Source organism: Lepisosteus oculatus, chromosome 6 (genome assembly GCF_040954835.1).
Source record: "Lepisosteus oculatus isolate fLepOcu1 chromosome 6, fLepOcu1.hap2, whole genome shotgun sequence".
In the NCBI taxonomy this organism is placed as follows: Eukaryota; Metazoa; Chordata; class Actinopteri; order Semionotiformes; family Lepisosteidae; genus Lepisosteus; species Lepisosteus oculatus.
In genome coordinates, this window is record NC_090701.1 from 45,856,497 (window position 1) to 45,868,550 (window position 12,054).

Sequence of the window (12,054 nt, forward strand, 5' to 3'; positions counted from 1 at the left end):
GCTGCTCCTGCTTCTGTCGTAGAGCCCGGATAGCTCAGTCGGTAGAGCATCAGACTTTTAATCTGAGGGTCCAGGGTTCAAGTCCCTGTTCGGGTGTTATGGTGACTCAGGTCTAAGCCCCACCCCCCGGGCTTTTGTTTGCGGCCCTCCTCATTGCAAGGGCACAGACTTCCGCATTAGCAGCGCAGAGGTCCTTGTGTGGTGTTTGTCCTGGACGGAGTCAAAGGGGCCTGGAAGACGACAGTGAAACAATGGTGGTACGTCTTTGGCATTTTTTTCCTCTTCCGTCGGCTCTTCTCGTTGCAAATTCCCAAAGCTTCAAATTAGGCAGGGCAGAGGTAATTGTGGGGTGTGTGGGCTGGGCAAAAAGAAGGGCTTTGCTCCCTTTGGCCTGTGAGAGGATAAGAGGCTTAAACTGTGGTGTGAGCAAGCTCTCTCCGTGGGCGCCAGTGGTGTAGTGGTATCATGCAAGATTCCCATTCTTGCGACCCGGGTTCGATTCCCAGCTGGCGCAGCCTGGGCTCTAGCTTGTGGGCCTGGCACTGATTAATGGGTGAGGTGTGGCTCTGGGTGATTGGTGGCCCCTGCTGGGGAAATGTTTGCATATCAAAGCATCAACATATTGAGTAGGAGGAAGTGGTTACTGGATGAATGACCATCAATACAGAAGGTGCTGCTTGCTTTCTGGGGCTATACCTTGCCTCCTTTTTAACAGCTTTGTACTCAAACGTCTACTGCAATGGTGAGGCTTACAGAAAGGGTGCCGGCGATGGGCTCCACCGAGCGCCTCCTTTAGTCTCACTTGTCTTTGCGACTAGGTTTTGAGCGCACCAGCGCTGACGCAGTGTTTTGCAAAAAGAAAGCTTAGCAGACGCGAGCAGTAGAATGCAGAATTCTAAAGACGGCGACTCCGCTCTAATGTCTGACCGCCTTACGGTCCAAGCGAGAGAGAGGTTTGCTCATTTTCTTCTTTTTTGATTGTCAAGGGCCAAAACAGTAGCGTCCCTCGAGCCGGATTCGAACCAGCGACCTAAGGATGTCCGGCCTTCTCCACTACAGTCCTCCGCTCTACCAACTGAGCTATCGAGGGAGCCGTGCGTGTCCTCTCTCTGACGTTCACAGCCCGAGGCAGGGTGGAGTTCCTGTTCTTTGGAAAGCACAGCACTGTGTCATGTTGGATCTAACAGAGATTCCTGGGCTCGTTGTCGTTTCCTCGGCTTGCTCTCTTCAGTGGAACAAACATGTGGCCTTTGAGGATCCTGTATGTCCCTGCTGCTGCTCCTGCTTCTGTCGTAGAGCCCGGATAGCTCAGTCGGTAGAGCATCAGACTTTTAATCTGAGGGTCCAGGGTTCAAGTCCCTGTTCGGGTGTTATGGTGACTCAGGTCTAAGCCCCACCCCCTGGGCTTTTGTTTGCGGCCCTCCTCATTGCAAGGGCACAGAATTCCGCATTAGCAGCGCAGAGGTCCTTGTGTGGTGTTTGTCCTGGACGGAGTCAAAGGGGCCTGGAAGACGACAGTGAAACAATGGTAGTACGTCTTTGGCATTTTTTTCCTCTTCCGTCGGCTCTTCTCGTTGCAAATTCCCAAAGCTTCAAATTAGGCAGGGCAGAGGTAATTGTGGGGTGTGTGGGCTGGGCAAAAAGAAGGGCTTTGCTCCCTTTGGCCTGTGAGAGGATAAGAGGCTTAAACTGTGGTGTGAGCAAGCTCTCTCCGTGGGCGCCAGTGGTGTAGTGGTATCATGCAAGATTCCCATTCTTGCGACCCGGGTTCGATTCCCGGCTGGCGCAGCCTGGGCTCTAGCTTGTGGGCCTGGCACTGATTAATGGGTGAGGTGTGGCTCTGGGTGATTGGTGGCCCCTGCTGGGGAAATGTTTGCATATCAAAGCATCAACATATTGAGTAGGAGGAAGTGGTTACTGGATGAATGACCATCAATACAGAAGGTGCTGCTTGCTTTCTGGGGCTATACCTTGCCTCCTTTTTAACAGCTTTGTACTCAAACGTCTACTGCAATGGTGAGGCTTACAGAAAGGGTGCCGGCGATGGGCTCCACCGAGCGCCTCCTTTAGTCTCACTTGTCTTTGCGACTAGGTTTTGAGCGCACCAGCGCTGACGCAGTGTTTTGCAAAAGGAAAGCTTAGCAGACGCGAGCAGTAGAATGCAGAATTCTAAAGACGGCGACTCCGCTCTAATGTCTGACCGCCTTACGGTCCAAGCGAGAGAGAGGTTTGCTCATTTTCTTCTTTTTTCATTGTCAAGGGCCAAAACAGTAGCGTCCCTCGAGCCGGATTCGAACCAGCAACCTAAGGATGTCCGGCCTTCTCCACTACAGTCCTCCGCTCTACCAACTGAGCTATCGAGGGAGCCGTGCGTGTCCTCTCTCTGACGTTCACAGCCCGAGGCAGGGTGGAGTTCCTGTTCTTTGGAAAGCACAGCACTGTGTCATGTTGGATCTAACAGAGATTCCTGGGCTCGTTGTCGTTTCCTCGGCTTGCTCTCTTCAGTGGACCAAACATGTGGCCTTTGAGGATCCTGTATGTCCCTGCTGCTGCTCCTGCTTCTGTCGTAGAGCCCGGATAGCTCAGTCGGTAGAGCATCAGACTTTTAATCTGAGGGTCCAGGGTTCAAGTCCCTGTTCGGGTGTTATGGTGACTCAGGTCTAAGCCCCACCCCCCGGGCTTTTGTTTGCGGCCCTCCTCATTGCAAGGGCACAGACTTCCGCATTAGCAGCGCAGAGGTCCTTGTGTGGTGTTTGTCCTGGACGGAGTCAAAGGGGCCTGGAAGACGACAGTGAAACAATGGTGGTACGTCTTTGGCATTTTTTTCCTCTTCCGTCGGCTCTTCTCGTTGCAAATTCCCAAAGCTTCAAATTAGGCAGGGCAGAGGTAATTGTGGGGTGTGTGGGCTGGGCAAAAAGAAGGGCTTTGCTCCCTTTGGCCTGTGAGAGGATAAGAGGCTTAAACTGTGGTGTGAGCAAGCTCTCTCCGTGGGCGCCAGTGGTGTAGTGGTATCATGCAAGATTCCCATTCTTGCGACCCGGGTTCGATTCCCGGCTGGCGCAGCCTGGGCTCTAGCTTGTGGGCCTGGCACTGATTAATGGGTGAGGTGTGGCTCTGGGTGATTGGTGGCCCCTGCTGGGGAAATGTTTGCATATCAAAGCATCAACATATTGAGTAGGAGGAAGTGGTTACTGGATGAATGACCATCAATACAGAAGGTGCTGCTTGCTTTCTGGGGCTATACCTTGCCTCCTTTTTAACAGCTTTGTACTCAAACGTCTACTGCAATGGTGAGGCTTACAGAAAGGGTGCCGGCGATGGGCTCCACCGAGCGCCTCCTTTAGTCTCACTTGTCTTTGCGACTAGGTTTTGAGCGCACCAGCGCTGACGCAGTGTTTTGCAAAAGGAAAGCTTAGCAGACGCGAGCAGTAGAATGCAGAATTCTAAAGACGGCGACTCCGCTCTAATGTCTGACCGCCTTACGGTCCAAGCGAGAGAGAGGTTTGCTCATTTTCTTCTTTTTTGATTGTCAAGGGCCAAAACAGTAGCGTCCCTCGAGCCGGATTCGAACCAGCGACCTAAGGATGTCCGGCCTTCTCCACTACAGTCCTCCGCTCTACCAACTGAGCTATCGAGGGAGCCGTGCGTGTCCTCTCTCTGACGTTCACAGCCCGAGGCAGGGTGGAGTTCCTGTTCTTTGGAAAGCACAGCACTGTGTCATGTTGGATCTAACAGAGATTCCTGGGCTCGTTGTCGTTTCCTCGGCTTGCTCTCTTCAGTGGACCAAACATGTGGCCTTTGAGGATCCTGTATGTCCCTGCTGCTGCTCCTGCTTCTGTCGTAGAGCCCGGATAGCTCAGTCGGTAGAGCATCAGACTTTTAATCTGAGGGTCCAGGGTTCAAGTCCCTGTTCGGGTGTTATGGTGACTCAGGTCTAAGCCCCACCCCCCGGGCTTTTGTTTGCGGCCCTCCTCATTGCAAGGGCACAGACTTCCGCATTAGCAGCGCAGAGGTCCTTGTGTGGTGTTTGTCCTGGACGGAGTCAAAGGGGCCTGGAAGACGACAGTGAAACAATGGTGGTACGTCTTTGGCATTTTTTTCCTCTTCCGTCGGCTCTTCTCGTTGCAAATTCCCAAAGCTTCAAATTAGGCAGGGCAGAGGTAATTGTGGGGTGTGTGGGCTGGGCAAAAAGAAGGGCTTTGCTCCCTTTGGCCTGTGAGAGGATAAGAGGCTTAAACTGTGGTGTGAGCAAGCTCTCTCCGTGGGCGCCAGTGGTGTAGTGGTATCATGCAAGATTCCCATTCTTGCGACCCGGGTTCGATTCCCGGCTGGCGCAGCCTGGGCTCTAGCTTGTGGGCCTGGCACTGATTAATGGGTGAGGTGTGGCTCTGGGTGATTGGTGGCCCCTGCTGGGGAAATGTTTGCATATCAAAGCATCAACATATTGAGTAGGAGGAAGTGGTTACTGGATGAATGACCATCAATACAGAAGGTGCTGCTTGCTTTCTGGAGCTATACCTTGCCTCCTTTTTAACAGCTTTGTACTCAAACGTCTACTGCAATGGTGAGGCTTACAGAAAGGGTGCCGGCGATGGGCTCCACCGAGCGCCTCCTTTAGTCTCACTTGTCTTTGCGACTAGGTTTTGAGCGCACCAGCGCTGACGCAGTGTTTTGCAAAAGGAAAGCTTAGCAGACGCGAGCAGTAGAATGCAGAATTCTAAAGACGGCGACTCCGCTCTAATGTCTGACCGCCTTACGGTCCAAGCGAGAGAGAGGTTTGCTAATTTTCTTCTTTTTTGATTGTCAAGGGCCAAAACAGTAGCGTCCCTCGAGCCGGATTCGAACCAGCGACCTAAGGATGTCCGGCCTTCTCCACTACAGTCCTCCGCTCTACCAACTGAGCTATCGAGGGCGCCGTGCATGTCCTCTCTCTGACGTTCACAGCCCGAGGCAGGGTGGAGTTCCTGTTCTTTGGAAAGCACAGCACTGTGTCATGTTGGATCTAACAGAGATTCCTGGGCTCGTTGTCGTTTCCTCGGCTTGCTCTCTTCAGTGGACCAAACATGTGGCCTTTGAGGATCCTGTATGTCCCTGCTGCTGCTCCTGCTTCTGTCGTAGAGCCCGGATAGCTCAGTCGGTAGAGCATCAGACTTTTAATCTGAGGGTCCAGGGTTCAAGTCCCTGTTCGGGTGTTATGGTGACTCAGGTCTAAGCCCCACCCCCTGGGCTTTTGTTTGCGGCCCTCCTCATTGCAAGGGCACAGACTTCCGCATTAGCAGCGCAGAGGTCCTTGTGTGGTGTTTGTCCTGGACGGAGTCAAAGGGGCCTGGAAGACGACAGTGAAACAATGGTGGTACGTCTTTGGCATTTTTTTCCTCTTCCGTCGGCTCTTCTCGTTGCAAATTCCCAAAGCTTCAAATTAGGCAGGGCAGAGGTAATTGTGGGGTGTGTGGGCTGGGCAAAAAGAAGGGCTTTGCTCCCTTTGGCCTGTGAGAGGATAAGAGGCTTAAACTGTGGTGTGAGCAAGCTCTCTCCGTGGGCGCCAGTGGTGTAGTGGTATCATGCAAGATTCCCATTCTTGCGACCCGGGTTCGATTCCCGGCTGGCGCAGCCTGGGCTCTAGCTTGTGGGCCTGGCACTGATTAATGGGTGAGGTGTGGCTCTGGGTGATTGGTGGCCCCTGCTGGGGAAATGTTTGCATATCAAAGCATCAACATATTGAGTAGGAGGAAGTGGTTACTGGATGAATGACCATCAATACAGAAGGTGCTGCTTGCTTTCTGGGGCTATACCTTGCCTCCTTTTTAACAGCTTTGTACTCAAACGTCTACTGCAATGGTGAGGCTTACAGAAAGGGTGCCGGCGATGGGCTCCACCGAGCGCCTCCTTTAGTCTCACTTGTCTTTGCGACTAGGTTTTGAGCGCACCAGCGCTGACGCAGTGTTTTGCAAAAGGAAAGCTTAGCAGACGCGAGCAGTAGAATGCAGAATTCTAAAGACGGCGACTCCGCTCTAATGTCTGACCGCCTTACGGTCCAAGCGAGAGAGAGGTTTGCTCATTTTCTTCTTTTTTGATTGTCAAGGGCCAAAACAGTAGCGTCCCTCGAGCCGGATTCGAACCAGCGACCTAAGGATGTCCGGCCTTCTCCACTACAGTCCTCCACTCTACCAACTGAGCTATCGAGGGCGCCGTGCGTGTCCTCTCTCTGACGTTCACAGCCCGAGGCAGGGTGGAGTTCCTGTTCTTTGGAAAGCACAGCACTGTGTCATGTTGGATCTAACAGAGATTCCTGGGCTCGTTGTCGTTTCCTCGGCTTGCTCTCTTCAGTGGACCAAACATGTGGCCTTTGAGGATCCTGTATGTCCCTGCTGCTGCTCCTGCTTCTGTCGTAGAGCCCGGATAGCTCAGTCGGTAGAGCATCAGACTTTTAATCTGAGGGTCCAGGGTTCAAGTCCCTGTTCGGGTGTTATGGTGACTCAGGTCTAAGCCCCACCCCCCGGGCTTTTGTTTGCGGCCCTCCTCATTGCAAGGGCACAGACTTCCGCATTAGCAGCGCAGAGGTCCTTGTGTGGTGTTTGTCCTGGACGGAGTCAAAGGGGCCTGGAAGACGACAGTGAAACAATGGTGGTACATCTTTGGCATTTTTTTCCTCTTCCGTCGGCTCTTCTCGTTGCAAATTCCCAAAGCTTCAAATTAGGCAGGGCAGAGGTAATTGTGGGGTGTGTGGGCTGGGCAAAAAGAAGGGCTTTGCTCCCTTTGGCCTGTGAGAGGATAAGAGGCTTAAACTGTGGTGTGAGCAAGCTCTCTCCGTGGGCGCCAGTGGTGTAGTGGTATCATGCAAGATTCCCATTCTTGCGACCCGGGTTCGATTCCCGGCTGGCGCAGCCTGGGCTCTAGCTTGTGGGCCTGGCACTGATTAATGGGTGAGGTGTGGCTCTGGGTGATTGGTGGCCCCTGCTGGGGAAATGTTTGCATATCAAAGCATCAACATATTGAGTAGGAGGAAGTGGTTACTGGATGAATGACCATCAATACAGAAGGTGCTGCTTGCTTTCTGGGGCTATACCTTGCCTCCTTTTTAACAGCTTTGTACTCAAACGTCTACTGCAATGGTGAGGCTTACAGAAAGGGTGCCGGCGATGGGCTCCACCGAGCGCCTCCTTTAGTCTCACTTGTCTTTGCGACTAGGTTTTGAGCGCACCAGCGCTGACGCAGTGTTTTGCAAAAGGAAAGCTTAGCAGACGCGAGCAGTAGAATGCAGAATTCTAAAGACGGCGACTCCGCTCTAATGTCTGACCGCCTTACGGTCCAAGCGAGAGAGAGGTTTGCTCATTTTCTTCTTTTTTCATTGTCAAGGGCCAAAACAGTAGCGTCCCTCGAGCCGGATTCGAACCAGCGACCTAAGGATGTCCGGCCTTCTCCACTACAGTCCTCCGCTCTACCAACTGAGCTATCGAGGGAGCCGTGCGTGTCCTCTCTCTGACGTTCACAGCCCGAGGCAGGGTGGAGTTCCTGTTCTTTGGAAAGCACAGCACTGTGTCATGTTGGATCTAACAGAGATTCCTGGGCTCGTTGTCGTTTCCTCGGCTTGCTCTCTTCAGTGGACCAAACATGTGGCCTTTGAGGATCCTGTATGTCCCTGCTGCTGCTCCTGCTTCTGTCGTAGAGCCCGGATAGCTCAGTCGGTAGAGCATCAGACTTTTAATCTGAGGGTCCAGGGTTCAAGTCCCTGTTCGGGTGTTATGGTGACTCAGGTCTAAGCCCCACCCCCCGGGCTTTTGTTTGCGGCCCTCCTCATTGCAAGGGCACAGAATTCCGCATTAGCAGCGCAGAGGTCCTTGTGTGGTTTGTCCTGGACGGAGTCAAAGGGGCCTGGAAGACGACAGTGAAACAATGGTGGTACGTCTTTGGCATTTTTTTCCTCTTCCGTCGGCTCTTCTCGTTGCAAATTCCCAAAGCTTCAAATTAGGCAGGGCAGAGGTAATTGTGGGGTGTGTGGGCTGGGCAAAAAGAAGGGCTTTGCTCCCTTTGGCCTGTGAGAGGATAAGAGGCTTAAACTGTGGTGTGAGCAAGCTCTCTCCGTGGGCGCCAGTGGTGTAGTGGTATCATGCAAGATTCCCATTCTTGCGACCCGGGTTCGATTCCTGGCTGGCGCAGCCTGGGCTCTAGCTTGTGGGCCTGGCACTGATTAATGGGTGAGGTGTGGCTCTGGGTGATTGGTGGCCCCTGCTGGGGAAATGTTTGCATATCAAAGCATCAACATATTGAGTAGGAGAAAGTGGTTACTGGATGAATGACCATCAATACAGAAGGTGCTGCTTGCTTTCTGGGGCTATACCTTGCCTCCTTTTTAACAGCTTTGTACTCAAACGTCTACTGCAATGGTGAGGCTTACAGAAAGGGTGCCGGCGATGGGCTCCACCGAGCGCCTCCTTTAGTCTCACTTGTCTTTGCGACTAGGTTTTGAGCGCACCAGCGCTGACGCAGTGTTTTGCAAAAGGAAAGCTTAGCAGACGCGAGCAGTAGAATGCAGAATTCTAAAGACGGCGACTCCGCTCTAATGTCTGACCGCCTTACGGTCCAAGCGAGAGAGAGGTTTGCTCATTTTCTTCTTTTTTCATTGTCAAGGGCCAAAACAGTAGCGTCCCTCGAGCCGGATTCGAACCAGCGACCTAAGGATGTCCGGCCTTCTCCACTACAGTCCTCCGCTCTACCAACTGAGCTATCGAGGGAGCCGTGCGTGTCCTCTCTCTGACGTTCACAGCCCGAGGCAGGGTGGAGTTCCTGTTCTTTGGAAAGCACAGCACTGTGTCATGTTGGATCTAACAGAGATTCCTGGGCTCGTTGTCGTTTCCTCGGCTTGCTCTCTTCAGTGGACCAAACATGTGGCCTTTGAGGATCCTGTATGTCCCTGCTGCTGCTCCTGCTTCTGTCGTAGAGCCCGGATAGCTCAGTCGGTAGAGCATCAGACTTTTAATCTGAGGGTCCAGGGTTCAAGTCCCTGTTCGGGTGTTATGGTGACTCAGGTCTAAGCCCCACCCCCCGGGCTTTTGTTTGCGGCCCTCCTCATTGCAAGGGCACAGAATTCCGCATTAGCAGCGCAGAGGTCCTTGTGTGGTGTTTGTCCTGGACGGAGTCAAAGGGGCCTGGAAGACGACAGTGAAACAATGGTGGTACGTCTTTGGCATTTTTTTCCTCTTCCGTCGGCTCTTCTCGTTGCAAATTCCCAAAGCTTCAAATTAGGCAGGGCAGAGGTAATTGTGGGGTGTGTGGGCTGGGCAAAAAGAAGGGCTTTGCTCCCTTTGGCCTGTGAGAGGATAAGAGGCTTAAACTGTGGTGTGAGCAAGCTCTCTCCGTGGGCGCCAGTGGTGTAGTGGTATCATGCAAGATTCCCATTCTTGCGACCCGGGTTCGATTCCCGGCTGGCGCAGCCTGGGCTCTAGCTTGTGGGCCTGGCACTGATTAATGGGTGAGGTGTGGCTCTGGGTGATTGGTGGCCCCTGCTGGGGAAATGTTTGCATATCAAAGCATCAACATATTGAGTAGGAGGAAGTGGTTACTGGATGAATGACCATCAATACAGAAGGTGCTGCTTGCTTTCTGGGGCTATACCTTGCCTCCTTTTTAACAGCTTTGTACTCAAACGTCTACTGCAATGGTGAGGCTTACAGAAAGGGTGCCGGCGATGGGCTCCACCGAGCGCCTCCTTTAGTCTCACTTGTCTTTGCGACTAGGTTTTGAGCGCACCAGCGCTGACGCAGTGTTTTGCAAAAGGAAAGCTTAGCAGACGCGAGCAGTAGAATGCAGAATTCTAAAGACGGCGACTCCGCTCTAATGTCTGACCGCCTTACGGTCCAAGCGAGAGAGAGGTTTGCTCATTTTCTTCTTTTTTGATTGTCAAGGGCCAAAACAGTAGCGCCCCTCGAGCCGGATTCGAACCAGCGACCTAAGGATGTCCGGCCTTCTCCACTACAGTCCTCCGCTCTACCAACTGAGCTATCGAGGGAGCCGTGCGTGTCCTCTCTCTGACGTTCACAGCCCGAGGCAGGGTGGAGTTCCTGTTCTTTGGAAAGCACAGCACTGTGTCATGTTGGATCTAACAGAGATTCCTGGGCTCGTTGTCGTTTCCTCGGCTTGCTCTCTTCAGTGGACCAAACATGTGGCCTTTGAGGATCCTGTATGTCCCTGCTGCTGCTCCTGCTTCTGTCGTAGAGCCCGGATAGCTCAGTCGGTAGAGCATCAGACTTTTAATCTGAGGGTCCAGGGTTCAAGTCCCTGTTCGGGTGTTATGGTGACTCAGGTCTAAGCCCCACCCCCCGGGCTTTTGTTTGCGGCCCTCCTCATTGCAAGGGCACAGACTTCCGCATTAGCAGCGCAGAGGTCCTTGTGTGGTGTTTGTCCTGGACGGAGTCAAAGGGGCCTGGAAGACGACAGTGAAACAATGGTGGTACGTCTTTGGCATTTTTTTCCTCTTCCGTCGGCTCTTCTCGTTGCAAATTCCCAAAGCTTCAAATTAGGCAGGGCAGAGGTAATTGTGGGGTGTGTGGGCTGGGCAAAAAGAAGGGCTTTGCTCCCTTTGGCCTGTGAGAGGATAAGAGGCTTAAACTGTGGTGTGAGCAAGCTCTCTCCGTGGGCGCCAGTGGTGTAGTGGTATCATGCAAGATTCCCATTCTTGCGACCCGGGTTCGATTCCCGGCTGGCGCAGCCTGGGCTCTAGCTTGTGGGCCTGGCACTGATTAATGGGTGAGGTGTGGCTCTGGGTGATTGGTGGCCCCTGCTGGGGAAATGTTTGCATATCAAAGCATCAACATATTGAGTAGGAGGAAGTGGTTACTGGATGAATGACCATCAATACAGAAGGTGCTGCTTGCTTTCTGGGGCTATACCTTGCCTCCTTTTTAACAGCTTTGTACTCAAACGTCTACTGCAATGGTGAGGCTTACAGAAAGGGTGCCGGCGATGGGCTCCACCGAGCGCCTCCTTTAGTCTCACTTGTCTTTGCGACTAGGTTTTGAGCGCACCAGCGCTGACGCAGTGTTTTGCAAAAGGAAAGCTTAGCAGACGCGAGCAGTAGAATGCAGAATTCTAAAGACGGCGACTCCGCTCTAATGTCTGACCGCCTTACGGTCCAAGCGAGAGAGAGGTTTGCTAATTTTCTTCTTTTTTGATTGTCAAGGGCCAAAACAGTAGCGTCCCTCGAGCCGGATTCGAACCAGCGACCTAAGGATGTCCGGCCTTCTCCACTACAGTCCTCCGCTCTACCAACTGAGCTATCGAGGGCGCCGTGCATGTCCTCTCTCTGACGTTCACAGCCCGAGGCAGGGTGGAGTTCCTGTTCTTTGGAAAGCACAGCACTGTGTCATGTTGGATCTAACAGAGATTCCTGGGCTCGTTGTCGTTTCCTCGGCTTGCTCTCTTCAGTGGACCAAACATGTGGCCTTTGAGGATCCTGTATGTCCCTGCTGCTGCTCCTGCTTCTGTCGTAGAGCCCGGATAGCTCAGTCGGTAGAGCATCAGACTTTTAATCTGAGGGTCCAGGGTTCAAGTCCCTGTTCGGGTGTTATGGTGACTCAGGTCTAAGCCCCACCCCCTGGGCTTTTGTTTGCGGCCCTCCTCATTGCAAGGGCACAGACTTCCGCATTAGCAGCGCAGAGGTCCTTGTGTGGTGTTTGTCCTGGACGGAGTCAAAGGGGCCTGGAAGACGACAGTGAAACAATGGTGGTACGTCTTTGGCATTTTTTTCCTCTTCCGTCGGCTCTTCTCGTTGCAAATTCCCAAAGCTTCAAATTAGGCAGGGCAGAGGTAATTGTGGGGTGTGTGGGCTGGGCAAAAAGAAGGGCTTTGCTCCCTTTGGCCTGTGAGAGGATAAGAGGCTTAAACTGTGGTGTGAGCAAGCTCTCTCCGTGGGCGCCAGTGGTGTAGTGGTATCATGCAAGATTCCCATTCTTGCGACCCGGGTTCGATTCCCGGCTGGCGCAGCCTGGGCTCTAGCTTGTGGGCCTGGCACTGATTAATGGGTGAGGTGTGGCTCTGGCTGATTGGTGGCCCTTGCTG

The 12,054-nt window shown here is 53.0% G+C and overlaps 29 non-coding genes across 29 annotated transcripts; 20 read left to right on the forward strand and 9 right to left on the reverse strand.

The window, feature by feature from the left end:
- The first annotated feature begins 23 nt into the window (after nucleotides 1–23).
- On the forward strand, nucleotides 24–96 carry trnak-uuu (transfer RNA lysine (anticodon UUU)). Its single transcript has one exon. It is a non-coding gene; the product is annotated as a tRNA-Lys (tRNA).
- Nucleotides 97–443: 347 nt separating this feature from the next.
- Nucleotides 444–514, forward strand: trnag-ccc (transfer RNA glycine (anticodon CCC)). The gene has a single exon. It is a non-coding gene; the product is annotated as a tRNA-Gly (tRNA).
- Nucleotides 515–1,002: 488 nt separating this feature from the next.
- trnay-gua (transfer RNA tyrosine (anticodon GUA)) lies at nucleotides 1,003–1,090 on the reverse strand. The gene is given in 2 exon segments: nucleotides 1,003–1,038; nucleotides 1,054–1,090. It is a non-coding gene; the product is annotated as a tRNA-Tyr (tRNA).
- Nucleotides 1,091–1,297: 207 nt separating this feature from the next.
- trnak-uuu (transfer RNA lysine (anticodon UUU)) lies at nucleotides 1,298–1,370 on the forward strand. The gene has a single exon. It is a non-coding gene; the product is annotated as a tRNA-Lys (tRNA).
- Nucleotides 1,371–1,717: 347 nt separating this feature from the next.
- Nucleotides 1,718–1,788, forward strand: trnag-ccc (transfer RNA glycine (anticodon CCC)). The gene has a single exon. It is a non-coding gene; the product is annotated as a tRNA-Gly (tRNA).
- Nucleotides 1,789–2,276: 488 nt separating this feature from the next.
- On the reverse strand, nucleotides 2,277–2,364 carry trnay-gua (transfer RNA tyrosine (anticodon GUA)). Its single transcript is given in 2 exon segments — nucleotides 2,277–2,312; nucleotides 2,328–2,364. It is a non-coding gene; the product is annotated as a tRNA-Tyr (tRNA).
- A 207-nt stretch (nucleotides 2,365–2,571) lies between these two features.
- On the forward strand, nucleotides 2,572–2,644 carry trnak-uuu (transfer RNA lysine (anticodon UUU)). Its single transcript has one exon. It is a non-coding gene; the product is annotated as a tRNA-Lys (tRNA).
- A 347-nt stretch (nucleotides 2,645–2,991) lies between these two features.
- trnag-ccc (transfer RNA glycine (anticodon CCC)) lies at nucleotides 2,992–3,062 on the forward strand. Its single transcript has one exon. It is a non-coding gene; the product is annotated as a tRNA-Gly (tRNA).
- A 488-nt stretch (nucleotides 3,063–3,550) lies between these two features.
- trnay-gua (transfer RNA tyrosine (anticodon GUA)) lies at nucleotides 3,551–3,638 on the reverse strand. Its single transcript is given in 2 exon segments — nucleotides 3,551–3,586; nucleotides 3,602–3,638. It is a non-coding gene; the product is annotated as a tRNA-Tyr (tRNA).
- Nucleotides 3,639–3,845: 207 nt separating this feature from the next.
- On the forward strand, nucleotides 3,846–3,918 carry trnak-uuu (transfer RNA lysine (anticodon UUU)). Its single transcript has one exon. It is a non-coding gene; the product is annotated as a tRNA-Lys (tRNA).
- A 347-nt stretch (nucleotides 3,919–4,265) lies between these two features.
- Nucleotides 4,266–4,336, forward strand: trnag-ccc (transfer RNA glycine (anticodon CCC)). The gene has a single exon. It is a non-coding gene; the product is annotated as a tRNA-Gly (tRNA).
- A 488-nt stretch (nucleotides 4,337–4,824) lies between these two features.
- Nucleotides 4,825–4,912, reverse strand: trnay-gua (transfer RNA tyrosine (anticodon GUA)). Its single transcript is given in 2 exon segments — nucleotides 4,825–4,860; nucleotides 4,876–4,912. It is a non-coding gene; the product is annotated as a tRNA-Tyr (tRNA).
- Nucleotides 4,913–5,119: 207 nt separating this feature from the next.
- trnak-uuu (transfer RNA lysine (anticodon UUU)) lies at nucleotides 5,120–5,192 on the forward strand. Its single transcript has one exon. It is a non-coding gene; the product is annotated as a tRNA-Lys (tRNA).
- Nucleotides 5,193–5,539: 347 nt separating this feature from the next.
- On the forward strand, nucleotides 5,540–5,610 carry trnag-ccc (transfer RNA glycine (anticodon CCC)). The gene has a single exon. It is a non-coding gene; the product is annotated as a tRNA-Gly (tRNA).
- A 488-nt stretch (nucleotides 5,611–6,098) lies between these two features.
- Nucleotides 6,099–6,186, reverse strand: trnay-gua (transfer RNA tyrosine (anticodon GUA)). Its single transcript is given in 2 exon segments — nucleotides 6,099–6,134; nucleotides 6,150–6,186. It is a non-coding gene; the product is annotated as a tRNA-Tyr (tRNA).
- Nucleotides 6,187–6,393: 207 nt separating this feature from the next.
- Nucleotides 6,394–6,466, forward strand: trnak-uuu (transfer RNA lysine (anticodon UUU)). Its single transcript has one exon. It is a non-coding gene; the product is annotated as a tRNA-Lys (tRNA).
- A 347-nt stretch (nucleotides 6,467–6,813) lies between these two features.
- On the forward strand, nucleotides 6,814–6,884 carry trnag-ccc (transfer RNA glycine (anticodon CCC)). The gene has a single exon. It is a non-coding gene; the product is annotated as a tRNA-Gly (tRNA).
- A 488-nt stretch (nucleotides 6,885–7,372) lies between these two features.
- On the reverse strand, nucleotides 7,373–7,460 carry trnay-gua (transfer RNA tyrosine (anticodon GUA)). Its single transcript is given in 2 exon segments — nucleotides 7,373–7,408; nucleotides 7,424–7,460. It is a non-coding gene; the product is annotated as a tRNA-Tyr (tRNA).
- Nucleotides 7,461–7,667: 207 nt separating this feature from the next.
- trnak-uuu (transfer RNA lysine (anticodon UUU)) lies at nucleotides 7,668–7,740 on the forward strand. The gene has a single exon. It is a non-coding gene; the product is annotated as a tRNA-Lys (tRNA).
- Nucleotides 7,741–8,085: 345 nt separating this feature from the next.
- trnag-ccc (transfer RNA glycine (anticodon CCC)) lies at nucleotides 8,086–8,156 on the forward strand. Its single transcript has one exon. It is a non-coding gene; the product is annotated as a tRNA-Gly (tRNA).
- A 488-nt stretch (nucleotides 8,157–8,644) lies between these two features.
- trnay-gua (transfer RNA tyrosine (anticodon GUA)) lies at nucleotides 8,645–8,732 on the reverse strand. The gene is given in 2 exon segments: nucleotides 8,645–8,680; nucleotides 8,696–8,732. It is a non-coding gene; the product is annotated as a tRNA-Tyr (tRNA).
- A 207-nt stretch (nucleotides 8,733–8,939) lies between these two features.
- Nucleotides 8,940–9,012, forward strand: trnak-uuu (transfer RNA lysine (anticodon UUU)). Its single transcript has one exon. It is a non-coding gene; the product is annotated as a tRNA-Lys (tRNA).
- Nucleotides 9,013–9,359: 347 nt separating this feature from the next.
- trnag-ccc (transfer RNA glycine (anticodon CCC)) lies at nucleotides 9,360–9,430 on the forward strand. The gene has a single exon. It is a non-coding gene; the product is annotated as a tRNA-Gly (tRNA).
- A 488-nt stretch (nucleotides 9,431–9,918) lies between these two features.
- On the reverse strand, nucleotides 9,919–10,006 carry trnay-gua (transfer RNA tyrosine (anticodon GUA)). The gene is given in 2 exon segments: nucleotides 9,919–9,954; nucleotides 9,970–10,006. It is a non-coding gene; the product is annotated as a tRNA-Tyr (tRNA).
- A 207-nt stretch (nucleotides 10,007–10,213) lies between these two features.
- trnak-uuu (transfer RNA lysine (anticodon UUU)) lies at nucleotides 10,214–10,286 on the forward strand. Its single transcript has one exon. It is a non-coding gene; the product is annotated as a tRNA-Lys (tRNA).
- A 347-nt stretch (nucleotides 10,287–10,633) lies between these two features.
- Nucleotides 10,634–10,704, forward strand: trnag-ccc (transfer RNA glycine (anticodon CCC)). Its single transcript has one exon. It is a non-coding gene; the product is annotated as a tRNA-Gly (tRNA).
- Nucleotides 10,705–11,192: 488 nt separating this feature from the next.
- On the reverse strand, nucleotides 11,193–11,280 carry trnay-gua (transfer RNA tyrosine (anticodon GUA)). Its single transcript is given in 2 exon segments — nucleotides 11,193–11,228; nucleotides 11,244–11,280. It is a non-coding gene; the product is annotated as a tRNA-Tyr (tRNA).
- A 207-nt stretch (nucleotides 11,281–11,487) lies between these two features.
- trnak-uuu (transfer RNA lysine (anticodon UUU)) lies at nucleotides 11,488–11,560 on the forward strand. Its single transcript has one exon. It is a non-coding gene; the product is annotated as a tRNA-Lys (tRNA).
- Nucleotides 11,561–11,907: 347 nt separating this feature from the next.
- trnag-ccc (transfer RNA glycine (anticodon CCC)) lies at nucleotides 11,908–11,978 on the forward strand. The gene has a single exon. It is a non-coding gene; the product is annotated as a tRNA-Gly (tRNA).
- The last annotated feature ends 76 nt before the right edge of the window (nucleotides 11,979–12,054 follow it).